The following is a 6,800-nucleotide window of genomic DNA, read 5'->3' as shown; positions in this document are numbered from 1 at the left end:
ACCAAATATGGCAAGGAGTGCCGCGAGACCGGCCACACCTCCAGCAGACATCCGGAACACTCGGAAACATGTGGTGGACCCGATCTGGGCATCTATCCCATCTCGAGACCACTTTGTATTGTGTCTCGAAAACTTGCAATGAAGGTGAACTAGCAAATATGAACCGAAAAATACGAGACCATTAGTCAGGAGTCAACTCCCTACCCAAATCCTCATGCCAAGCCGTAACGAATGCCATAGGTCGAGTGGGAGCACTCGCAAGGCAGTGTCTGTACAATAAAGACACTAAGTGTCGCGGCAGGCTCTCAGAGAGACACAAGGATTCGAATACTCAAAATCTAACAAGAGAAGTATAACTTGCGCCCGGCAGCGACTTTGTACTATACTCTTAGGGATCACCACTCCCAACAATACATATAATACAAAAAGATAGAGTAGTCCACAAGCGCTGCAAAAAGGTATCACGCCTTCACATGAGATCCTTCCATATTCATTATATGGTTTCCAAGGTTCGCACCTTTGGACTGACCTCCTCTTAGTGGTGGAGACACCTATAAAGGTTTCTTTCTGCACTCTTCTCCACTGTTCTATTACTTGATGGTGCACTTTCCCTCAGTGAGGACGCTCACCTTAAATACACTCCCTATGTGCAAACAACGGTTTCTTTTTCTTTATCCTTAATCGTCACACAATTATTCCATTGACATCATTGGAGACCTCCCTCTCCCTTAAAATAGACGCTCACCTTATATTAAGGCCCTATATGCCTTGAAAGGTTTCTTTCACCACTGTTAATCTCGGCTGTCTGCCACCTGCATCTCACGTACTCTCCTCCTTGTGGTAGATTCTCATAAAAAATGAATAAAAGATTCCGTCCAAACAGATTTATTCACACAATGGACATGGAACTATTCAGTAAAAAAATCCATAAAATCACATTTACAAAACAAAAACAACAACAATTTCCCTATTTGGCAGCCTCGGTTAGTCCTTTTATATCCCCCTCGGAAACCGATAGGAGGAATCAATCTTCCCAGAGTAAAACGGAAAAAATTGTAAAATGCTCCCAAATTACGGTCCCTTGCATGGGGAAATATCTCATAGGCACTACCTTACCGCCAGGGCTTTAAAAGAAACTGGTACCAACGCGTTTCGGATAAAAATCCTTCCTCAGGGTGTATTGCAGGACTAACCCAGTCGGCCTTTTAAACCCCACTGGGTACCTCCCTCCATTGTCTCCACCAATCCCGAAAGAATGGTGATTTTTATGTACAAAAAAACATTCATTTTCCATATATGTTATACAATGTATACTCCCTGTAATAAACAAACATACATTATGGTCTTTTTCTGAATCACATTATATTATAAGTCCGAAAACATCATTTTTGCATCAATTGGTTAAATCCAAACATTGGCATGGGGTTGTGGATCGTAATGTCCTCTATGTTATTCCAGGGCTTTCCATATCCTATCGGGATTTTCTTATCCATACTTTGATGAAAACCCCCGCTGTTTCCACTGGGTGATCTTCCGTTTGTTTATGGCCCAGAATGCATCTGATGTCCATCATGAATCTACATCCCCTTATGGCTTCGTAATAGTTCCTATTCCTTGTGCCCCGCCATGGAGGTTATCGGACCCGGTGGTGACGTACTTCCTGTTCATGGAACGCAAACAGGAAGTCGCGGTGGAACGCACCGGCTTTCTTTCAGCGCTTATCGTGTGTTAGATGTCTTTAATATCTCTGGGATATTTGCTCCAGACCCAAGAGGAAGTAAACATAAAAAAACATACATTAGTCCATTACCATAAATAAATCATATTTTACCTTAGGAAAAGAAGCATTCCACAATTAGTACTTTATAACATTAATCTCATTTTCGTATTTAATGCATTCTTAACCAACCCAAGGTAATAATATTTCAATCAGCAAAAGAGGGATTTAATACTTAGAGAAACCATTTCATCTCAAATTCTATATTTAAACCTTTGGGGACCAAAGTTCTTAACTCATAGATGGTCCTCATTTCCATTTTCGCCAACCGTGATTCACCATCATTTGATCTCCACCCTGGAGTCACCACTTTAATACCACAGAAGCTTACTAAATTATTAATATTACAGTCATGGGTTTTACTGAAGTGGGCTGATACACTATGGGACTCTAACCCTTTCCTAATGTTACGTGTATGTTCTGCCATTCTTATTTTGAGCATGCGTGTGGTCCTCCCCACATACTGTAACCCACATGTACATTCAAGAAGGTATATACAATTTTTAGTATTGCATGTAATGAAATCTTTGATATCATAGGTCATATTTGTTTGTGTGGATTTATACTGTGTAATTTTACTATTTTTACTTTTGCATGTCCTACACATCATACACAGACCACATCTGAAAAACCCTTTAGATCTATTTCTAGTGGGCATCCTGGGAGCTGTTACCACACTGTTCACTATATTTTCCTTAAGATTCTTAGCTCTTCTGTAAATATTTACTTACAGAAGAGCTAAGAATCTTAAGGAAAATATAGTGAACAGTGTGGTAACAGCTCCCAGGATGCCCACTAGAAATAGATCTAAAGGGTTTTTCAGATGTGGTCTGTGTATGATGTGTAGGACATGCAAAAGTAAAAATAGTAAAATTACACAGTATAAATCCACACAAACAAATATGACCTATGATATCAAAGATTTCATTACATGCAATACTAAAAATTGTATATACCTTCTTGAATGTACATGTGGGTTACAGTATGTGGGGAGGACCACACGCATGCTCAAAATAAGAATGGCAGAACATACACGTAACATTAGGAAAGGGTTAGAGTCCCATAGTGTATCAGCCCACTTCAGTAAAACCCATGACTGTAATATTAATAATTTAGTAAGCTTCTGTGGTATTAAAGTGGTGACTCCAGGGTGGAGATCAAATGATGGTGAATCACGGTTGGCGAAAATGGAAATGAGGACCATCTATGAGTTAAGAACTTTGGTCCCCAAAGGTTTAAATATAGAATTTGAGATGAAATGGTTTCTCTAAGTATTAAATCCCTCTTTTGCTGATTGAAATATTATTACCTTGGGTTGGTTAAGAATGCATTAAATACGAAAATGAGATTAATGTTATAAAGTACTAATTGTGGAATGCTTCTTTTCCTAAGGTAAAATATGATTTATTTATGGTAATGGACTAATGTATGTTTTTTATGTTTACTTCCTCTTGGGTCTGGAGCAAATATCCCAGAGATATCAAAGACATCTAACACACAATAAGCGCTGAAAGAAAGCCGGTGCGTTCCACCGCGACTTCCTGTTTGCGTTCCATGAACAGGAAGTACGTCACCACCGGGTCCGATAACCTCCATGGCGGGGCACAAGGAATAGGAACTATTACGAAGCCATAAGGGGATGTAGATTCATGATGGACATCAGATGCATTCTGGGCCATAAACAAACGGAAGATCACCCAGTGGAAACAGCGGGGGTTTTCATCAAAGTATGGATAAGAAAATCCCGATAGGATATGGAAAGCCCTGGAATAACATAGAGGACATTACGATCCACAACCCCATGCCAATGTTTGGATTTAACCAATTGATGCAAAAATGATGTTTTCGGACTTATAATATAATGGCCCTCATTCCGAGTTGATCGGTCGCAAGGCGAATTTAGCAGAGTTACACACGCTAAGCCGCCGCCTACTGGGAGTGAATCTTAGCTTCTTAAAATTGCGACCAATGTATTCGCAATATTGCGATTACTAACTACTTAGCAGTTTCTGAGTAGCTCCAGACTTACTCTGCCTGTGCGATCAGTTCTGTGCTTGTCGTTCCTGGTTGACGTCACAAACACACCCAGCGTTCGCCCAGGCACTCCCACCGTTTCCCCGGCCACTCCTGCGTTTTTTCCGGAAACGGTAGCGTTTTCAGCCACACGCCCCTGAAACGCCGTGTTTCCGCCCAGTAACACCCATTTCCTGTCAATCACATTACGATCGCCGGAGCGAAGAAAAAGCCGTGAGTAAAAATACTATCTTCATAGTAAAGTTACTTGGCGCAGTCGCAGTGCGAACATTGCGCATGCGTACTAAGCGGATTTTCACTGCGATGCGATGAAAAATACCGAGCGAACAACTCGGAATGAGGGCCAATGTGATTCAGAAAAAGACCATAATGTATGTTTGTTTATTACAGGGAGTATACATTGTATAACATATATGGAAAATGAATGTTTTTTTGTACATAAAAATCACCATTCTTTCGGGATTGGTGGAGACAATGGAGGGAGGTACCCAGTGGGGTTTAAAAGGCCGACTGGGTTAGTCCTGCAATACACCCTGAGGAAGGATTTTTATCCGAAACGCGTTGGTACCAGTTTCTTTTAAAGCCCTGGCGGTAAGGTAGTGCCTATGAGATATTTCCCCATGCAAGGGACCGTAATTTGGGAGCATTTTACAATTTTTTCCGTTTTACTCTGGGAAGATTGATTCCTCCTATCGGTTTCCGAGGGGGATATAAAAGGACTAACCGAGGCTGCCAAATAGGGAAATTGTTGTTGTTTTTGTTTTGTAAATGTGATTTTATGGATTTTTTTACTGAATAGTTCCATGTCCATTGTGTGAATAAATCTGTTTGGACGGAATCTTTTATTCATTTTTTATGAGAATCTACCACAAGGAGGAGAGTACGTGAGATGCGGGTGGCAGACAGCCGAGATTAACAGTGGTGAAAGAAACCTTTCAAGGCATATAGGGACTTAATATAAGGTGAGCGTCTATTTTAAGGGAGAGGGAGGTCTCCAATGATGTCAATGGAATAATTGTGTGACGATTAAGGATAAAGAAAAAGAAACCGTTGTTTGCACATAGGGAGTGTATTTAAGGTGAGCGTCCTCACTGAGGGAAAGTGCACCATCAAGTAATAGAACAGTGGAGAAGAGTGCAGAAAGAAACCTTTATAGGTGTCTCCACCACTAAGAGGAGGTCAGTCCAAAGGTGCGAACCTTGGAAACCATATAATGAATATGGAAGGATCTCATGTGAAGGCGTGATACCTTTTTGCAGCGCTTGTGGACTACTCTATCTTTTTGTATTACAAGGATTCGAAGATCGTCAGCCCCCACCCCACCGCACGAGCCGGTGTTGCAGCAACATAATGTCGAATTTGTAGGTACGCCCAAAATTAATTAGGCAGTAAACCATAAGACCGCTGCAAGTCTGCGAAGGGGTGGAATCCCGACGAACCAACCAGGTGGCTCCAGGGCCGGTGCAAGGTTTCTAGGCACCATAGGCAAAGTAACACAATACTCCCCCCCCCCCCCCCCTACACACACAGACTTAGTACATACTGGAAATGTGGTAAAAACTCCATAACTAGGTTTTTACCACATTTTCCCATTAGTGCATCCCGCAGGTTGGGTATGGTATACTGGCAGTCAGGATGCCGGTGGTCAGAATACTTATCCCGGCATTCTGACTGGCTAAAACCCGACAGGGAAGCTTAGGAAAGAGTACCCTAATCCACCCCCTACCCTCTTTCCCTGCAGCCTAAACCTATCTCTAATTTCCCCTCCCGCAGCCTAACCCTATCTCTCACTTCCCACAGCCTAACCCTAACCTTCCTTTCCACAGCCTAACCCCCCACCCCCTGCAGCCTAACCCTAACCGAACTTTTGTTTGGGATTCTGGCTGTCGGAATGCCACCGTCGGCATTCTGACAAGTGTCAGGATTCCGCAGCTGGCATTCTGACCACAAGGATGCTGAACGCCGGGATCCTAGCAACATCCCCATCCCGCCCAGTGTGCTGACTCTTAGGGGGATATTCAAATGTTTGAAAAGTCAGTTGGATGTCTGTTTTTCCTATCTAATAGACAGGAAAAAACAGAAACCCAACTGACTTTTCAAACATTTGAATTCCCCCCTTAGTGGGAACTTCAGGGCAGGTTGCTGCTGTAATGCTGCAGGTGTACCCAGGGTGTGCAAGAACAGCTAGACAAGGGATGGATTAAGCCTTCAGGAGGCCTGTGGCACTTAAGACAGGAGGTCCCTCTCCATCATGTCTCTCCACCATGTCAGCACCACATTCTTGGCTCTGACTATCAGGCACCTTTCCACAGCTTTGAGCATTTGGGAAATGCAGTCAAACCTCCAAAGACTGCAGTTTGCAAAGTTTTTTTTTATTGCATTTTAGTGTTATTTCCCCCCGCCCCACCCCATCTCCCTCACAGAAAGGTGCCACTAGCCATGTACCTGCCCTAGCTGGGGTGCCCATATTTGTAGTCACTTTACTGCTTGAAGCAGGGCAAGGAGAACATACTGCTTGATGTGCAGACAACAGAGGGTATAATGTAGCTAGTGAGAGAGAGGGGACAGGATCACTACCTCCTTGAGCTTAGCCCAGTCCTATGTTGGTTGCACACAGTAATAACTTTCTAGAGACACTGCATCATACTTGCCTACCTGACCCTCTCCATGAGGGAGAAAATGCTCTGTTCTTGGACTTTCCTGGTAATATATGATTGCCAGCACCTGTGGTGAGCTAGTTAATGGATAAGAAAGGTGTTTCACCACAGGTGATGGCAATGATACATTACCAGGAAAGTCCAGGAACAGAGCATTTTCTCCCTCATGGAGTGGGTCAGGTAGGCAAGTATGCACTGCACTGCATTCCTTCCCCACCACCTCCGACCTCCAGTTCACAGCACAGCCTAACAGTCTAATGAATCATGCAAAGAGGCTGCCGCTGATCTCCGTAGATCAGGGGGGGGGGGGGAAGGGGGGGGCTGATAGTGTA

General features: G+C 43.2%; 1 protein-coding gene across 1 annotated transcript in view; it reads right to left on the bottom strand.

Annotated features, from left to right (window-relative positions):
• The window catches only part of TMCC2 (transmembrane and coiled-coil domain family 2), a 607,696-nt gene that overhangs the window by 530,370 nt on the left and 70,526 nt on the right, over nt 1–6,800 (bottom strand). The window lies entirely within an intron of this gene.

The sequence above is a fragment of the Pseudophryne corroboree genome, chromosome 2, assembly GCF_028390025.1.
Source record: "Pseudophryne corroboree isolate aPseCor3 chromosome 2, aPseCor3.hap2, whole genome shotgun sequence".
Lineage (NCBI taxonomy): Eukaryota > Metazoa > Chordata > Amphibia > Anura > Myobatrachidae > Pseudophryne > Pseudophryne corroboree.
Note: the sequence above shows the minus strand (reverse complement) of the source record. Positions and strands in the feature narration are given on the sequence as shown.